This window comes from Dysidea avara, chromosome 6 (genome assembly GCF_963678975.1).
Source record: "Dysidea avara chromosome 6, odDysAvar1.4, whole genome shotgun sequence".
Classification (NCBI taxonomy): Eukaryota; Metazoa; Porifera; class Demospongiae; order Dictyoceratida; family Dysideidae; genus Dysidea; species Dysidea avara.
The window spans coordinates 32,960,123-32,981,958 of NC_089277.1; the positions used below are offsets into that span (position 1 = coordinate 32,960,123).

At 38.0% G+C, this 21,836-nt stretch overlaps 1 long non-coding RNA gene across 1 annotated transcript; it reads right to left on the minus strand.

Annotated features, from left to right (window-relative positions):
• Window positions 1-2,021: 2,021 nt before the first annotated feature.
• LOC136258309 (uncharacterized) lies at window positions 2,022-17,937 on the minus strand. Its single transcript, XR_010702744.1, has 6 exons — window positions 17,822-17,937; window positions 16,873-16,973; window positions 9,542-9,632; window positions 9,328-9,401; window positions 8,527-8,581; window positions 2,022-2,799 (listed from the first exon to the last, which is right to left on the minus strand). It is a non-coding gene; the product is annotated as an uncharacterized lncRNA (long non-coding RNA).
• Window positions 17,938-21,836: the final 3,899 nt, after the last annotated feature.

Below are 21,836 nucleotides of genomic sequence, written 5' to 3' on the forward strand. Positions count from 1 at the left end.
TGAATGAGACAATAATACATCATTATGACATAATAGTATGGAGAGTAACAAGTTAGTCCATATTACTAGTAGTCATTCAAACCAGTATGTACCCACCTCTCTGTTGGGCTCATGATACTGTTTGTGAACAGATAAAATGGTTATGTAGTTAAGTAAATAAGTGAAGGTAAAATATACTGTATACCAATTTCATAGTACAAAAGCCACATTTGAAAAAAAATTGCTAGTCTGGATTAGGCCCAGCAGATGATGCAGACATGATATAAAGCATAATCAAGACACATGGTAGTGGGTCGTGCAGCCAAGAAAGCCGGTGCACCACACTGTGAGTATATATATTAACAGAAAAGAAAACAGTTTTTCATACAAACATAACTCCATGGCCCCTTCTCTAAAGCACACACATTATAGCTGTCCGCCAGGTACAGTAGGCCACACAGGAATTTTGATTAAATTTGCAGCAGCCATTTGTGAGATATGGGCATTCAATCAATTTTATTTACTTTTGTCTTCTTATGTCATATGAGGGCTACAGGATCATCAATTTCTTTTCACACACACACTTTGCAAAAATTGCTACAGTATGTGCAATTCAGTTGCCTTGATCTCTGGCACAAATAAAGAATGTATATAGGTGAATTCACCTACAAAGTTTGCTGTGAATCTGATGAATATCCAAGGAGTTATCAGTGATTATATTCACATTAAAAAGAAATCAAACTATTGTCATGGCTACCAGGTAAGCTGAGTGTGGGAATAACTGGAAAATTAGTGTGTACATAGGCTGATCATCATAACAGTGCCTTTTGATAGTTTTAATAGCAACATATTTATAGCTACAAAGTCATAAAACAAAAACCGTGGGATCAAGACACTCTAATGGGGCAGTTACTGCAGGGTAAAAGGTACAGAAAAACAGATGAAATTTCTTACTCCCTGCATATAATATACTGGCTTCAGTAACCTTAACTATCACAGTGTGAAGATTGTGAATTATATTTAAGCTGCTGATATATCTCTAGTACATAAAACTGGATGAATACATTATTATACGCAACCATAAATCATAGCTGCAGTCGTGAGATGTCTCAGCTAGGTATATAAACTGAAGAGCTTTTATTTTCAAATTCACTAATATGCCCACTGTACTCAACACACTTGCAATATAACAAGAGTTAGTGTACTAGTAATTAATGTACATTAAGTGTGTTGAAGGTCCACTGTATAGCTAGCTATTGGGAAAATAAATTATTTGATATTATATCCACTATCTGAAACTAACATATTGGTATAATGTGCTCATGTCTAAACAGGACCTACTAGTGTTTTACAACCTCTGATACATGTTATATCAATTTCAACAACCACTTGATTATACGGCCAAATGAATTCACCACTACAACAGACAAAAGAGTAGTGATGATGTCACTGATACCTGCTACAACATGTTTGACAATTATGACTAAACTACATCCTTCACAAACCACTACAAAGAAATTCCTGTACAATTCTTATTACACCAAAAAATAATTACATATTGTTTCATTCATACTAACAATTCAGTATCACAGTAGAACCTCTCTAATTTGACATCTGCATAATCTACAATCCTATTTAATCTATATAAAATGTCATATACCAACACTTTTGTATAGAAAACAGTCTCTAAAAGCTGTAATTATAATATTAATTGATGTCAAAGAAATTGTGTGATTTATTTTACCTGTAAATTACTGTATAATCTAACATAATTCTAGATATTGCACAATGTCGGATTACAGATATTCCAACAACCTCTCCCATTGATCATAGGATTAGAGAGGTTTGACTGTACATCAGTTATCTGAGCACCATTATTTTATACTTGGAACTTTTTAGAATGCCAAACTATACAGTGACTGTTCTATTAGAGTAGTCCCCAACTACTAAAAATCTACACTTAACATACAATATCAATGGTAATATTCCCAACCTGTAATAGCCAAAATATACATGAGCATATGCCAGTAGAAGAGGATCAGCTGCATGTAGTCCATAACTACACACCTCTTCAAGTAACAATTCATTCATACATGATAACACAAGATCTGTAAGACCAACACTAACTTGTACTTGTTATTCACAACAAGTACTGCTATAGACTTCACAAGTAGTATTCTGTATACAGGATGATTTGAAATGTAATGTAATAAACTACTTCTACTAACTGTGAAAATTGTTATGGTCATAACCATTCTCCATTTGAGTGACACATGTAATGAAATGTATGATAGTTGAATCTTCTGAACATGAGCAAGGAACAAATCATGTTAATATGAAAAGACACAACATAATACTGGGAAAGACTAGACAACTTCAGCATTATCACACTATACTGACATAATTCCACACATCTTACAGATGATCAGATACAAAATATTTCATACATGTTGTACATGGAAGAGTTGATGGTCTAGTTCCAGCTGAGGTCATCTCGTTGTAATGTGTTCTGTAGAGATTTCATGTTGTACAAAAGTTTACAATTTTTCTTAAGAGTAGTTGGGCAAGATGACTGTTTTGGTTTAACTGTTGTTATAATTTCTACCTCTCCATCAGCAGGAATGGTGACTGAAGAGCTTCTATGATGAGTGGCAGGACGTTTGTGTTGACAGCATTTAGACTGAGTGTTGATGATCTTGATGTGTTCAGCCTTGCTAGTCAGTCTGGCTTCAATGTAATAATACCATTCATCTTTAGTTGTAATAGTTCTTCAGGACTCCACTTGTTTCTTGTAACATCCTTACCAACTCTTGTTGTTCACTACAGTAGAACACAGTCATGTAATGTACCATCACAACTTGTATGAATATAATATTGTGGAATTGTTGTCATACCAAAAGTAGTGGGAGCTACACTTGTAGTGATGCAACAATTAAACACAAATACCTAGCACATCTGTTGTCTCAACATTCACAGATGATAATCTTACTCACAAATGTGATAAACACTTGTACTATACAGAATTCTAAAATAATTATGTATACAGGCAACCTATACTCTTTTCTAAACGTACGCCAACATTTAACAACACCGACTTAGACAATGATAATTACAGTCTCAAACTCAACTTTTAGTCTTAACAGCCTCCCTCAAATAAGTTTAACCTATCCCTACACCTAGAAATCTACTCTGAGATAATCTACTTTAGCTAACCTTCCTCATATTTGTTAGTTATCCATCGCCTAACAAGTTTAATATAAACTCGAAGGGTTAAGTGTTGTGTTTAGCTCCCATCACCTTATGCAGTATGATTCTAATAAATTCGGGCAGTTACTCGTGTGTGATGGCTGGTGTAAGCAAGTGTAACAGAAAGAACTTATAGTGTTGTAGCGATTGTGTAGTAAACTGTATTAGATTTAGCATAGATAGGTTATTCTAGAGTGGTTAGTTTTGTGCTTGTTCTATTTAAAGATTGCCCTAAGGATCGCCTTAGTATTGTCTGCCAACGTGATCACATTCTCGGTGGAATTGCTATGAGGTGAGTATTGTAGAAATGCTGTAGACAGTATAAATAATATTAAAATGTTAAGAATATAACTTTCGCTGATTCCGTTATTCCATATTCCGGGTTTTACTGCTTCCCAGCACACTAGGGCAAATACAGTACAGTTATGAGAATTTATTTAAGGAATGCTGCAAAAACAACACAATGTAAATTGCTAAAACAACTAAACTAATCCTACAAGTTCGTTCTACGGTTAGGAATACACTTACTGATCATCTGATCACAAAGCTCTTTAAACACAACTCCACTAAGACAGCATGGTTGATCATGTGCGTGACATTGTAAATCACTAAAACTATTCAAACTAATCCAGTTAGTTCATTCTACGACTAGAAATAGATTATATGAACACTTACTCACCAAAAATCACAGCAATTTGATGACTAGAGAAAATCGCTCTGAGCCAGACGACCAGGAAGTACAATATAACACTTAAAGCACTGCCTATGCTTATGTGAACGAAAAATACAGCACTTAGGGGTGCCTCGAGGCAATTATAGCACTTGGCTTCACCTCGTGCGGTATTAGTCTCTCAGCACACTCCCCCGTGCTGTATTGTCCATACACACAAACAGTAGTGCTTTAACTATAACATAAGCCACTTTTTAGGCTGTATGTACGCTGTACATCTCAATATGACAGGTTCCACTGTTTAGGCATACTACATTCAACAAATTTTAATAAGTGATACACACGAATGCATGTATGTACACACAGACGCACAAACTCATACACTCACGCATTCACACCCACAGCGATTGTGAAAACTTTGGTTGCTGTATTCACACCACAGAAACATAGGGACATTTGTGCACTACCAAGGTGATAAGTGTCAGGTAAATCCTCCTGGGACAGGACTAATACCCCACATATTATCCACTATGATATAACCAGCCACGTGGACATCACTAAACTACACCTCATCACATAACAAGTCATATCTCAGTACCTAATGGAATATCTGTAGCTTTGTACACAAAAACAATACTCATGTGCGCATGTACACACACACACACACACACACATTATCTGAACAGTTGATATGACTGTTCTATTAGAGTATTTGTTACATGTTTACAATGTTGGTGTATGTTCTATTAGAGTAATCTAACTGAGCTCTGGTCTTTATCTATCTGAACAAATTCACTAATTTGTAACTTGTAACTTGGCACACGGGTGTTCAATGTGTCACTGTTGATGTATGTATAGTCAAGTCATAGTAGTCCATATTGTATTACAGTGTAACCTCTCTGTAATGGACACAACAATTTTGGAATAATAGCATGATACATACTATCCATCAAAACATCCTCAGCTAGCAAAATTATTACCATCTCCTAGTAAAAACTGATTTTAGTACAGCATATACAGTATGATCTTTACTCTACTTACTGACTTTGGTATTGCATCTGATACCGACTGATGTATGCAATGATTGCACCACTTCCACATCAATCTATAGGAGTGTTACTTTTGTTACAAGAAGTAAGACACAGGAGCTGTTTCCATGCAGCAAACATTATAGTGCCCGTATAACTACTTTAGATTTACTTTTTTATTACACTCAGATTATTTGTTTTAAGTTGGTACAGTGAATAAATGTATATACCTGTGCATCGGTGAAAGCATCAGTTTGTTGGTCAGGTATACATGTTTGGGCTTGACGATGCCTAACCACACTGCCAAGCTGTTGTGAAGGATAGTTGGCCTTTGGTTAATACTTTTTGGCAGAATAAAAATCCTACAGTACTGTTGTGTTACTGTATGATTAGAAAATTTACACATAATTTCCTTTGATGTCTAGAGGCTTAATGAGGGTATTAAATCCAATAGAAACCTGTAGCAGGGTTACTAAGTAACCTGCGGCCTAGCTCATGGTTGTTTACTACATTGATCAAACGCATTGGCAAAGCCAAATACACAATAGCCTTACTGTTAACTTACTTTCTGGACAAGACACACATCATTTGGGCCAATGCACTAGTGCCACAAGTTGTGGTGCTGACACCATCAACTCAAAGAGTGTATCTTGATGCCAGTTTGCTAGTTTCTTCCACTCTTTCTGTACTTGCTTCACTCAGACAAAGTTTCTAAACTACTTAGAACGAGCCGACACACCGCTTCAGTACAGCTACTGTACTATACACCATGTTTCAATGTAAGTGTGCACTGACACAATTAATAAACTCGAAGGGTATCTCTCTATGCTAGCAGCCATTTTTCCACTTGTTATAGCTTACTTTCTATACTAGACAAGTGTCATTGGTGCTCATCCAGGCATAGTAGCTACTATGGTGTGGTGCTGATACCTCAAAGGATAAATCTCGATGCTAGTATACCCACAGTGCCACTTTCACTCAATCTTTCTTTGCCTGCTTCGCTCAATGAAATTTTCTAACTACTTAGAATGAGCCAACATCGGTTTCTACACTATTTAGTGCCCCTCTGATGATGTGACTAGCGCTCACCCACATCGTCATTGGGTCACTAAATCGCGTAGAAACCTTGTCAGCTCATTCTAGAAGGTGTGAATATGGCTTCTATCTTACAATAGTTAGTAGTACTATTCCAGTAAAAACGTACACCAAACAATTAACCAATCAGATCACTTGTTAACATGTTAACCACACCTCTGTAATTAAAGGACATCTCCTCTGAGCTAAGTCCATTTTGTTTAAACCATTACACTATACGTTGCTATGCTCTTATTAGCCTACCATTTGGCTATACATTACAAGTTACAGATATTCCATTAGGTACTGAGATACGACCTGTTATGTGATGAGGTGTAGTTAATGATGTCCACATGTTATGCGGATGGTTGTATATGTGGGATACCAGTCTTGCTCACCTAAAGGATTTACATGTACCTATACTGACTCTTGTCTCCTCAGTAGTGCACAAGTGTTTCTACGAATGTGTATATGGCAACCGAACCCTTCACATTTGCTCTGTGTGTGTGTGTGTTTGTGTGTGTGCGCGCTAGTGTGTGTGTGTGTGTAATTTATTAGGATGCCTATATACGTAGTGGAACCTCTCATACTGAGATGTACATTCAAGTTGAGTTGGTGGTATATTGAAGTTTGGGTGAGATGAAAGCACAAGGAGGGAGTCTAAAGGTTGTTGTTTACCTTTTAGGTGGCTTCTTTTCCCTTCGGTTGCTAGGTAATTAATACATTTTTACAATTTATTTTCAACTTTTCTTGTAGCATTTGAGTTGCACAATGATTGCATGGGGCATGAGCATGATTGTGGGCTTTAAGTTCACCAGGACACTTCCTTACTTAAGGTGGCGGTTACCTGACAATTTCCAGTTTGAAGGATATTTTTAAAATTCAGCTGTGAACACATTTGTAGAGCTACACGAAAGCAAACGCCGTTACATCGTAAACCAGCTCTTCTTCTACCTACATGAAGATTTGTATGACCATTAGATGCTGAACTATAACGCTATAGAGCCGATTGTAAGAGCATGCAAAAATATTTTCGGCATCAGTTTACGCAAAGCTTGTTGCACATTATGGTAAAGTAAAACATGTAATCTATTCTTTAGCAGCAAAAGCAGGGCGCAATCAACACAACTTCAGCCTATGCCAGGTTGAAACACAGCTATGGGATTTTGAAACCCTATTGGCCACCGTGAAGGGACCTAAAACCTGCTGTAACATCAACAGGCAGTACAAAAGTCTTTTTTTCTCGACATGCGGCCCTGCTACAATAACCAATCGCTTATTTTACACTAATACAGAGGTCTCCCTCACTAGTATACAAGAAAAAACTGACGCAGAAAGTTGTTCTAACACTTTAGCATACCATACAAAACCACAAATGACGTATGCCGCCTAAGTTTCGCGCGAACCACCCGAATCCTCGTGAACAAAGCTTCTAAACTACTTTAGCGAATGTCTTCTTTAATAAGACTCATACAATAGTAACAAATTTCTTCTTGTTACAAGGCAATGGGTCTTAGTACGCGCAGCTGCCATTTTAATTATTACGTAAACACTAATCACATGACGCAATATATGAATTTTTGTGGCAGGACGTATGGCTTCGTTTGCAATGGCTTCAAAACCACGACTTCCAGGTAACCGCCACCTTAAGGGGGAAAGCAACTATGTCCTATGGCTTCCATGAATAAAATTATGTGTTTTATATGAAGCTGTAAAACCAACACAGATACTGTTCTCCACCTGATGAATAACACATGCTGTAGTTGAGACATTGAACTTCTGTTTAGTGTAAATCTGAGTGAAATCCTCTGAAGTATGTACAAATTATGGCGTGGTTACAAAACACTGTAATTTTAACACTAAAATCAATTCTCCTCCTACAGCTAATTGTGAAACTCCCCAAAAATTCTTGCAGTGGCTTGTAATAACATTATCTTTAAAAGTATGGAAACAGATGACTACTATGGCTTCAAAAGAGGAGATAACTGTTTTTCATAGAAAATTTAAAGAGTTCAATAGCTCAATTGATAAAATGCTTTAAAAAATTACTTCCATACTTTTGTTACAAAAATATTTAGGTAGCAGATGACAAAGTTTAAGAATCGTAGAATTAAAGCTGTGAGACTAGATCTAAAATTTGTAGAATTCTCATTCTTTAGGTCTAAAATACTAAACTGAGTCATAAAGTCAGTACTTCTAACTGGAGATGGTGATTTTTAATTACCACAAACACAACTGATGCAAAAGGGAATGGAAAGCAAGTACAGATCAATGAAAACCAAGATTTTGCATATGAAGCCATAAGAATTAATAGCATACCCCCTTAAATCAACATAGGGATTAACACTACAGGTATGAGAACACTAGTAATGAGTATTTAAAGTACAGTACGGTACTATTCGAGGGTCTGGTACTATTAAAATTATTTTCAGGAACAAGGATAAAACCCTTCAAATAGTACCACACTGTGGTACTATTCAAGGGTGCACACAAAATGAGTAAATATGGTAAACAAACACAAGCACTTACACATTGGTAACAAGGTGCTCTTTTCTTCTCTACTGCAACCATTTCAGGTGCCATCCTATAGCAAGACATGTTGTCATGACAACAGGCACATCACTAGGGGCATGATTCATATGTAAAGTACAGTGGAACTTTTCTTATCTGGGTGGTCTGGTATATACCCACTGTCTGCATCTCAGAAATGTCTGTAACTAACAATAACATGCTAATGTGCTAAAGTGACTAACTTAAATGTTATAATTGCTGTCAGTTAATGCCATGCAGTTTAATGGGCAGAGGAGAAAGTCACTACAGAGCATTCATGGTCACTTCCCTGGGCTGTAAAAATGCAGTATCACCTAATCATTCACAGCATTGCCTTTGTGAAAAAGACAATAAGTAACAAAGTGAACTATGAATAATATTATGCTCTCTGCATGTTGCAAGGATTCGGAAATCTTCAGTACTTTAATGAGCCATGTACCTCTTCAGTTGAGGCTTCAATCTTTGGCAAAGCTACTCAACACATGACCTTTTTGTTGTTGTTGTTTATGACAGAATTGAGCACTTGCTTCATAATTACAGTGGTAATGTCATTTAGGAAGGTTTGTGAGACACATACAATATGACATGTAATTCACATTATTAGACTTGATATTGAGGTCTTGTCTAGCATAGTCAGATCCTCGACATAGCCTTACGACAAGGGAATGGTTGTGCCAGACTAACTGAGGTGTCGGGATTGAACTTATTCTGACATGTGACCAAACCACAAACACTACAACATGTGTATACATATTCAGGAATACTCTAATTAATACTCACCAGTAACAATTTTCTCCTCATTACATGTGAGACATCTGTGCTGTTATATCAGACAGGTGTTGTGCTGAAATCAACTACAAGGAAAATTGAAACATTAGAAAGTGGCCAGGCTGAAAATTGATACAGTCAAAAATCTAATGCTGCAATAACTTTATGCTAAACAGGGGGTAGACTACCAAACTAAACTTCTTCAAACAAACACAAAACAGCTTACCAAGATACACATCTTCCATTAAATGTTATGTACATAGCTCCATATATCACCAGGTCCCTGACTTGAACTCATCCTGTGTGTATTTTCCACCCTGTGTGTTAGATGACAGTGTGGCTATTTGTAGTAATAATAACAAGTCACCATTCAGGATAAGGAAAAATAGTCTATAACTGACCTCCCTTATATTTCACTGTTGCTGATTTCTATGGTCTCAACTCAAATGCATTTTTTGTGTGCCCACAGCTGCCAGCTGTGGGCGCGCACTTAATTGGTTTACTGAAATTCTTTTCATAAAAACATGTGCGTGTACCTATCTATGTTTGTCTGTACGCACCCACATGAGCAAATCGTTTTGGTGGTAAAAGCAGTCAGCCTATGAAATTAAACACTAAATGAAGCCCATATTAAACTCGAGCAATTGCACTAAGGTGGTTTCATTTTGCCGGTTTGAAATACGGGTGTGGCGACTCTCTATAAACTTCATGAACCACCTTCCCATTGGTCTCTTCATGTATTTAACTACCGAAAAACACCATAGCAGGCCTCTTAGGCTAATAGGAAATGTGCATCGCTTCGACTCGAAAGGGGCGTGTTCCTACGTACGTGAACGAAAATGAAGGGTAGCCTTGAGGTTTTGTGGAGAATTTGCAAAACACTATATAGACAAACTATAAAACTGTTGAGAAGATATTTCTGTGGTTAATAAGTTGTTGAAAGCAGTTTGTTCGAAATGCTCTTCCTTAGCAATGCATATATTGCAGAGAATTATGAAATAATTCACCAATCTGAAATTACACTAACTATGCATGCATAATTGCATTAGCTACTACAAAACAGAGGCCTTAGTTAAATATATTTCCAGCTATACAACTACTGCCTGACTTTTAGAAGTAGCACAACATCAACTTGTTTTATTTATACACTTGTGTGCTTACATTTGTGACCAGATCTGCGAAAACCCAACACAATCACGCATTTTTTAAATTCCTGTTTATTAAATATTTATAATCTACTTAGCCAAGTGTTCCCTCTGGCAAAGTTTCAGCCTCTAATGCCAATAAATTTAGGAGTTACAGCCCTACAAAGTAGCAACAACAGAAAAATCGATTTGTACAGTAAGTATAGGGAAAATAAATTACAGAAACTGCTGTTACAGCTGTTTTAGAAGTACTTTTGGTCCCATATCTTGCCACATATGACGAATTGAGGTACGGAGCTACAATTTTCACAATCGTGTTTGCCATGAACAGGGAATCAATTACTGGGTAAGTTGTTCCTTTACTCCCCTTTCTTCACTGCATAAAAAGGAAAAATTCGTGAAGAAAAATCAATCACGTACGATCACTTTGACGTGATGTAAACAAATGCTAATAACTTCCGTATCCTTGGGTCTACTGCAACGAAACAACTCCTCTTGAGCAGGCGAACAAGATGATATCCAGGGTTTTATTGTTAGTCCCTTCCTTCACTAAGAAAGATCGTTCAAAAATTAACGGAATTTTTCAATAATACGCAAGTATTTCACCCAATGTATTCAGTGCTTATACTGTAAATTTAGGCATTGTGTCGGATTTTTGCAGATCCGGTCACATTTTGTAACAACATGATTCATTACTGGTCAGCGGCGGAGCAAGTAGTTGATATGAGGGGGGGCTGGGCTGACCCAGACTTATTTCTATAGTTTGGTAAGGTGAGACCAAAAAAAAAAAAAAAAAAAAAAAAAAAGGTCACAACCAACTGACAAGAGCTTTCCACCTCATCAGCTACCATTTTTAGCTGATAAACTACATAAAAATCCTTACATAGCATTAGAGTGACTGCTCTATTAGAGTATCTCGATCTTTATCACCCCACTCCAAGAAAGATAATTTCGGTGTGATATCATTCTGAGGGGGGGCTAAGCCCCCCCTCAGCAGACCGAGGGGGGGCTTCAGCCCCCTAGCCCCCCCCTTTCCGCCGCCTATGTTACTGGTAACCACTAACCAGTACATACCACACCAGAAGACACCAGACACATTATAACAACTAGTTGTTGTGTGACTGAATATATCCCCTGATAACAATTACTAAACAGCACAAAGTGACTATTTCACTTCATTATCAGTTATCTACCACCTGTTATACACTGTTACTAGTGAAGGACAGTATGAGAACTGTCTCTGTAATCAATCCAGTTACTATGGAAATTACACACTATTCTCATTATAAACAGTACTGTAGCCATGACTTGTTACGACATAACAACACCTTACATGGTATAAAGTAGAGAGAAAGAATTAGGACAAAAAGGAACTCAAAATGAAAGTCCATGGTGTATGCATTGAAGCTGCCATGGTTGCACGTCTTGAACTGAAGTGACATCAAATTCCAAGTCCACAGCCTTAAGGGTGTTTGCAGCAATATGCAACTTTGTGTTACTACTTGTACTCACACAATGTGCAACTATTACAAATTGCTTAAATCAAAACTAGTCCTTCAGTTTTTACAGTAGCACACTGCAAACCACATTGAACAATCTTCAGCTTATAACTCACAACTCTACGTTTAAATAGTATTAAAACACAGTGTACATAAACTTAAGTGAGCACTACAAGTATGTTCCACCATTTAAAACCTTGTGTTCTCATCACCCTAACTAGCAAAGCCACAAGGCAACGCACAAAATGTAAACATAGACACTAATTCATCAGCAAATCTCGTCATTGTGTCAATACAGTGAAACAGTTCAACTCTACCAAAGTACACATACAGCTACCTTGTAGAAAAATACTCTATACTATAAAGCCTTATGATTATCATCATACAGTACGGTAGTACTGTATTTATTACTTTTGAAATACCATTAATGGAAAATACCGCATGAGGATAGCAGACATGGGGCCAAGTACATTTAAATGTACTGTAGTAAAGTACAAGTACTTTTGAGTTTTCAAAGTACCGTATATGACCGTATAGAAGCCCAGGCATTTATTTCCTATAAATCATTTTTGACCCGGCATTTAAATGAGACCGGCGTTAATTTGGACCCAGGTGTTTATTTCTTACCAGCCACTCGTTGAGAATGACAGGTGCCAGTACAAGTACCTACGAAATACAAAATCCATAGCCCATCACGTACATAAACCCATTTGGACTCCTCTGCTGGATGAAACATTGGAAGTTGGGCAGAAAGATGGCAATGACCACGATAAATATGCTATGGCCATCACCAGAAGAGAAGGCATAGTCGAACAAGACAAGACATCATAAGACTGGTGACCAGACATCACTGTATAGTTAGCAGCTGACACGAGTTTAGAACTCCTTTCAGTGCATATCATTAGCACCCTGGCATTTAAATGAGCCCCGGCGTTTATTATGACAGTCCCCTAGCTGTACCCTGCGTGTATTTGAGCCCGGCTTTAATACGGCCACATACAGTACAAGTACGTACTCCAACTGAAATCACAAAAGTACTTAAGTAAAGTACAAGTACAGTACATTTTCCTATAGCACAGTTTATATAGCCGTCCATAATAAGTTAAGCTTGAGGTACAAACATGCAAAGTACAGTTTTTGTATTCACAGAACTATCACACTGCACAATAATCCTAAAATTTATAAATCAATGTTAAGTCTACTACGATCAAATTTAAATTCTTTTCCTACGCTGCTGGGGTAAATGATACAGGTACTGAAAGACCATCTTTTGCCACAATGGAAAGGTAAGGATATATATTGCTTTGCGATAATCTTTCCAAAAAGTTTACAGGATTGATTTTTTTTTCGGTACACATGGGGTTTCCAGTAGTTTATTATTTTTTTTTTTATTAGCACTTTACAGTGACCAGCACTGAAGGTCTGACAGCAACATGTGCTGCAGCCTTAGGATTACCTAACCTACAAGGACTTAGAACTAGTGACTTAACTGACTGAATAAGGTGTAACAGGAAAGGGGCCAAAGTAAGGAAAAAAATCCCTCCAGCCCCAGGATTCGAACTGCAGGTCACCCAATGTCTAGTCGGGGCCACACTCAGTCTTCCTCCAGGAGGGATGGATTTTCTTCCTTAAACCTAAAGTATTTATTATTAGCACTTTACAGTGACCAGCACTGAAGGTCTGACAGCAACATGTGCTGCAGCCTTAGGATTACCTAACCTACAAGGACTTAGAACTAGTGACTTAACTGACTGAATAAGGTGTAACAGAAAAGGGGCCAAAGTAAGGAAAAAAATCCCTCCAGCCCCAGGATTCGAACTGCAGGTCACCCAATGTCTAGTCGGGGCCACACTCAGTCTTCCTCCAGGAGGGATGGTCATCCAGTTCAGTATGTAAAGTAATTTCAGTTACAGTAGTTGAGTTGTCTTCTTCACAAGTAGTGATGTCTGGCATAGAAGAATGCATGCACTACAAATAATATTTTCTTACCACCAATTCATCAAACTACTCCTTACAGTGGTTGCACTTAACCTTACAGACTCAAACTTTAGAAATCACAAGCTACGTATTTTAGGACAGCAGGTAATTTCAGGTTTTGGTCAACCATTCTCTTCAACTCTCAATATAAATAACAGCATTGTTTTTATTACAACAGAATTCCAACCAGAATAACAGCTGCTTATGGGTACAAACTACAATGTTTGCAGTACTTAAAGTATTTACAAGTACTTACAAGTATTTTAAGTACTCAAGTACATGGCAAAATACTTGAGTATAAGTACAAGTACATTGCATTAAGTATGAAAGTATTTCAAGTACTTTCAAACTTGTACTTAAGTGTACTTAAGTATAAGTACTCGTGTACTTGGCCCCATGTCTGGAGAGTAGAGACCAATATGAATTAGTCTCAATATACCCAAGGCACTGTACAGTATTTTTCACACACGCATGCATGCACGCACACACACACACACAGGAGATGTTTCAACCAAACATATTCTAGTTGTAGAACAACCAACAGGATTAGATTAGCTAGTTAAAGAGATTTACATAACAGTTGTGTGTTTGAAAGGAAATATTAGCTGTACTGTACACCAGGGTAAGGCATGATGTCATAACACATACCATGTTACATAATTAATTGAATTCCAATAATAATTACTGTAAATGATAAAATAAAAACTAATGTACTGGCTGGTAGCGTTGGGAAGTTGATTGTATTTTTAAGGTATGCAATTTTTGCGAACACTCGCTTTCATATGCACATGCAGGGTTCTGCCCACACTGGTCGGCAGTGGTTCAAAACGACCAGTACCTCTAAAAACCGACCAGTACCCTCTTAAATCCGACCAGTACAATTCTTACATATATCACTGATGCACGTGCAAAATACCCTAATATAACACACAACATATCAGTTCATATTAACTTTAGGCCACCACTCAGGAATTTCTTGGCAGAACCCTGCACATGTATCATGCAGACTACGATGTTTGATGTGTGATCAATGACAAATATGTGACCAGGACTACGAAAACAGGGCACGTGGGCACAAACTACACCCTGTCACATAACAGGTCATTGGAACAGAATATTTGCATTCTGTAACTTGCATCATAAAGCCAATTAAATGCTTACTACGGGCTAAACATGCCATTGCCATAGTGTAATAGCATTAAAAGTTATGAGTCAAGGATGTTTGAAAAAGGCAAAAATCATGTGCCCACTTGCCCTGTTTTCGCAGGCCCAGTCACGTATATCACAGTAATGCGGTGTACCAAGTGGGAGTAGGACATGATCAGATGATGACCTATTGCTATAGCACAATCAAACATGGAACTTTAACTTTGCACTGTTATTAAGAAGTAAATTTAAGAGTATACACATGTAGAATTTAGCTAGGAAAGTCACACAAATTGTTGGGGGCTAAAAAGGCCTCTAGGAACACTGTCATCATTAAAAATTTAGTCAAAGCTATATTCATGGGCAGTGAAACAGGTGCAGCAGTATTACATTTATAACCAAACCAAAATGTGTCTTCAGAGCATTTAAAACAGCTTAGCATTTTTACGTACAGTTGCTGAATTTTAAATTGAAACTAAATACTAATGCCTGAACAATCGCAACTCAATACAGAGGCTATAGAATGCTGTACCATAGTGAAGTTTAGGGACACACACACTCACGCGCGTGCGCGCAAGCACACACACACACACTTGCACACAAGCACACACACTTGCACACAAGCACACACATACACATGCACACACATGAGGCAAAGCAACTCCTTCAGTCACTGTGGCTTCCCAGTGAACCAGCATTGGGACACAAGTCAGCACATCTCCTGGGATTCAACCATCAGGAGGCTATACCATGTCTCAGGTGAAGAGAGGTCCCACCCGAACCTTTACCCACTGAGTGAGACATGAACAGATGGCATTTGTATCCCTAGAAACCCAGTGATGTTACAGCTACACATGTACTAACACACACACACACACACACACACACACACACACACACACACACACACACACACACACACACACACACACACACACACACACACACACACACACACACACACACACACACACACACACACACACACACACACACACACACACACACACACACACACACACACACACACACACACACACACACACACACACACACACACACACACACACACACACACACACACACACACACACACACACACACACACACACACACACACACACACACACACACACACACACACACACACACACACACACACACACACACACACACACACACACACACACACACACACACACACACACACACACACACACACACACACACACACACACACACACACACACACACACACACACACACACACACACACACACACACACACACACACACACACACACACACACACACACACACACACACACACACACACACACACACACACACACACACACACACACACACACACACACACACACACACACACACACACACACACACACACACACACACACACACACACACACACACACACACACACACACACACACACACACACACACACACACACACACACACACACACACACACACACACACACACACACACACACACACACACACACACACACACACACACACACACACACACACACACACACACACACACACACACACACACACACACACACACACACACACACACACACACACACACACACACACACACACACACACACACACACACACACACACACACACACACACACACACACACACACACACACACACACACACACACACACACACACACACACACACACACACACACACACACACACACACACACACACACACACACACACACACACACACACACACACACACTATTAGTAGAAGCTTCTCCGGCTATAACATCTTGTCAGTACATTAGCTACTGGTCTAGCTAATGTCTGCCGCATTATTGGTCTGGCTTCTCATGAAAGTATCTATAAAATATTAAACATACATACTAAGCAGAGACATTTAATTCACAAGATACAGACACACGTAGGCACACATGTACAGTTACACACAGATTGTACATAACAACTTGTGAGCATAAGAGCCAAATAAATTTGACAGCATTAAACAAATAAGCAACTACTTGATCCTCCAGCAACATTACTAAGAAACTATGGATAGAAAAACAACATCTTAGGTTACTGAGACTTACTATGTCAATCAGAGTAAGGCCACTCCAAATAAATTCTCTGTTTCCCGTTCACCGCCGGCATCTGGTTACTGTCTGCTCTAAATTATTCCATTACTCCACATTCTTCCATTATTTTCCGGTTATTATTGCATACTGACAGACTCTATCTTGAAACATTTTCAGCTCACGTGTCAGCAGCAATATCAGCCTATCACGTCTGCACAGAATTCATGTTTGTGCTATTTTGCAACTTAAAAAGGAAAGAATAAGCTTAAGCATGCTTTTACGCAGCTTTTTAGTTTCGCCAGGCAAATAATGGCTTGAAAAGCTGCCAATATTGTAATGAAATAATGGAAACGGACCGCCCGTCTGCATGAAAATATGCCTGAGTCCAGGACGGGAAACAGAGAATTTTAATCCACTGGCTGGATGAACGGCTTTACACTCATGCAGCGTAGTAGGCACTATATAGAATATTACAAGAAAATGTCACAACACTGTAACAATGAAATCTCGTGTGAGTTATCACAAAGAAATAGCTCGTGCGAGTTATAAACACTACCAGACCCTTAAAAACATCGCGAAATTAGATCCGAAAAACAAACACGAGCGACATATACACAAGCACACAAGTGATCTTACCTGATACAAAACACATATTCCACAAGTAAACGCAACGCGACTATTGGAGGCCACTGTTCGTCAATCCTTTGGATTCGAGTTTGGATCAATCGAATTGATGCGCACGTGCCAGCACGTGACACTATTGGAGCTGACTTGACCCATATGCTTGAACCAATGAACAACCTTTGGAAGTTTTGTTGGTAGCTAGCAGTGGTCATGGATCATATTAGGACATTCATCATGAAACTCATGCAATGAGTATGCTATACCAAAATTTCATAATATAATATCAAGAGTTAATAAGAGAGGAACTCTTGATAATATTTTATTTTTCTAGTTCAGTGCATGTTCACTTGAAAATTATAGCTAGCTAATATTTAAATGAGTTTTCATCAGTTTTCACGATGAATATGATATCCTGTGAAAATATACATTTTCATGGCCACTGATAAAAGCTACCATATCAGGGGCGGATCCAGAGTCTGGAAAGAGGGGGGCACCTTGCTAAAAAAGTTGAAGAGCAAAAAAAAAAAAAAGGTCACAACAATAATAGCTATAGTTATCGTTTACCAAATATATTATATCACGTCTGTTATGTAAAATAAAATCCTATTTATAGCTTCATAAGTAAGCTACACTGCCTCATGAACATTGTGACTGCTTTATGGAGTAATTGACTGCTCTATTAGAGTATCTCGATCTTGTATGCAATTTCTTGAAGGGGGGGGGGGGGGCATTTGCCCCAAATGCCCCATCCTGGATCCGCCATTGCATATATACCAGGCCAGCCTGTCAGACTGATTGAGTTACTCGAAACTTCACTTTTCAGTCATTTCATGTGAGGTCTGATCTTTCTGCAAATGTTTATCATTGGTTAGCTCCAGATATATATGTGAATTGTCAAGCATGCACAAGCTCCAGTATGATTAAACTCTTGTGCTTCTTCTAGTACTTAATATGGTGTTGAGTACATTAATTTTGTAACAGCTGTATAGCTACAATTAGTGAGGTGAGTATAGCTAGCTATATTGAGTCAGTATATTGCACAGTAAAATTGTGCCATAGCTAATGATTCAGAGTCAGGAGACAGTGGCGGATCCAGGATGGGGCATTTGGGGCAAATGCCCCCCCTCCCTTCAAGAAATTGCATACAAGATCGAGATACTCTAATAGAGCAGTCAATTACTCTAATAAAGCAGTCACAATGTTCATGAGGCAGTGTAGCTTACCTATGAAGCTATAAATAGGATTTTAATTTGCATAACAGACGTGATATAGTTGGTAAGGATAACTAGCTATTATTGTTGTGACCTTTTTTTTTTTTGGTCTTCAACTGGTTTTGAGGAAGTTTTTTTTGGTCTTCAACTGTTTTTTAGAAAGGTGCCCCCCCTCTTTCCAAACTCTGGATCCGCCCCTGGGAGATTCGCAACAGCTACCCTGTATAGCTATTAGCCATAATACTTATAATGATTGTAACTCCAACATGCTGGGATAATTATCCCTCCTTTATTGATCGGTTTCATGTGTCCAGTTTTCTTAACCGAACATCTGTGCATGGGACATTTGCAAAGCGTTCATGTATATAGAATTTGAAGCTGTCAAGTCATTCTAGCTATATGCAGGGCATCATATAGCAAGTTCATGTACTATACATGTTAACCATGCCTGGAGGTATAGAATGACAAATGAGTCATGCACATGAACAATCAAGATTCTCTAAATAATATTAGCTAACTATACTAGTTAGTACCATTTTGCAGTGATTAATTTAAAAGTCAACATTGCATGTTGTGATGGTGCTGTAGGTGTATTATATCCTGGGTGTAGCTATGGACCATGATCATGCAGTGCTGATGTTGGTGATTTTAAAAATTTTGTTTATTTAGATTACTTATAGATGTGATAATGTTTAGTGTATTAACACTATCATTATATAGTGACCTCCTACCCTTTTGTCCTAGCCAGCTCTTAGGTATGCTGTACTTGTATGCATGTGGTGACCACTGCACAGATTCATTTTTCAACAGAATCTACAAACTTGTTGTATACTTTCCATGTTTATTCCTTGATCATGAGAGGGTTAGAACACACAACTGGTTTAGATATAGCTAATAGTACACTTCTCATCTTATTTGTCTATACTTTGTGTATGTATGTGCAATGTCATATGTGACCGGATTTGCAAAAAGGTACCTTTTTCACACACAAAATTTGACCCATTTTTTGTGAATTTTGAAGCTTCATAACTTTTCGATCATTTCATATAATTGTTTGAAATTTTCCATGAGTGTAGCTACAGTATCTAACTGCATTTTGAAACTAAGAGCAAGTTAATCAGTGTAAGGAGTCAAATGTTACACCATTTTGTTTGCTGGTATGTAAAATGTGTGGAAAAGGTACCTTTTCGCAAATCCGGTCACATATTATAATTCAAAGTTAGCTATATAGCTCTATACCAGTGTAATACATCATCGTGACAAGTATGTGATGTCATGACAAAGACAGTATAATATTATGTTCCTAAACATTTGTGCTATATAGGCCTGCCTCCTGAGTCAAATATAAAATGCTTTTAGGAATTTCCCAAAATTTCCACCTATTGTACTGTTCAGTACTCCCATTATGCTTACATTATGCTCCTAGGTTAATAACATTTCTTATAATAATCTTTGAACATTTTAATCAGTGAATGCTCTATTAGAGTATTTCACTACAAAGTGACTATTCTATAGACCTTTTCCACGTAAAGTATCAACATTGGAACATAGTACTTTTCCACGTATTCTATAGACCTATCAGTGAATGATATTATATCAATTGCTCTATTTTAACAGCTTGGAATGCATTTTAAATACCAGGAGCTTATGAGCCGCCAAAGTATCACTCACTGATAGGATACTATTTTTTTGAAGGTATACTTGTAAATGTACCGCCTCGACTTGGTTCACAAAAGCAGATGTCAGCGTTTGATGTTGAAAAGACCAGGCGGATTGCTGAGTACAGGATTCACATAGAAAGAGTTATTGGCAGAGGCCGGCGATTTAAAATCCTTAACCGTCAATTTTCTAATTGTATGTATGATATTGTTAGTGATATTAATTGTGTATGCATGTATCTTACTAACTTTGACAACCCTTTAGTTGTTGGTTAATTTATTGTAACAAAACACTGTACATAGAAATGATATTTTACAAAATCATGGACATACAACAAATCTATGTAGATCCAAAGTCTTGTGTAAATATTTTTCTGGATAGTATTTCAGGAATGATATGACAAACATAAAAGTCTTCTAACAACTGTTCCAGTTGATTCCAATATTCTAAATCAGCCAGAATGCGGTCAACCACAACAGTGTTATTGCTGTAAACAACAAAATCGCACCACTCAACTCCAAGGATGGCGATTTCACCCTGTACTTGTGCATAGTAGCGATGATTGTGTCGTAAGTGTAAACTACCATCAGTATCTTGCTGCATAAAAATTTTTTGTCTAAACTTGCTGGCTATTTCAGAGGGGGTCATTTCAACGGTAATGCATTTCTCAATGCTATACGGACACTTCACTTCCACACAGCCTCGACATAAAGTATCAACATTGGAACATAGTACTAGACCATCTGAACTAGCACCAAGGTAAGACTTGGTAGGCATTAAATGTAGCCCTGAGTGGGTGACTGTCATTTCTTCACCTACACTTAGACGATCTTCAATGTAACATCTAATAGCATTCTGTTCATTTTCTCTACCCCAACGGATTTGGGGTGGCAACACTTTTAGCTGTTTGCCATATCCCATAATATCCTTGACTAATCGTCTTGAATCTGTTGTCTGCTTTCTGCTTCTGATTTCACCAAACCAGGAACTAGTCAGCCTTCCATTCCTTAGTGCATGCCATAACTTGCAATCACTTTGATCCCTTGTTGCTCCCTCTATCCTTTCAACTACATCAATATCCAACTTAGCTTTATCCAAGTACTCATAGCACTGCTGTGTTGTAGGGTCAAACAAATTGTCGCAAGTGAGAGTAGTGG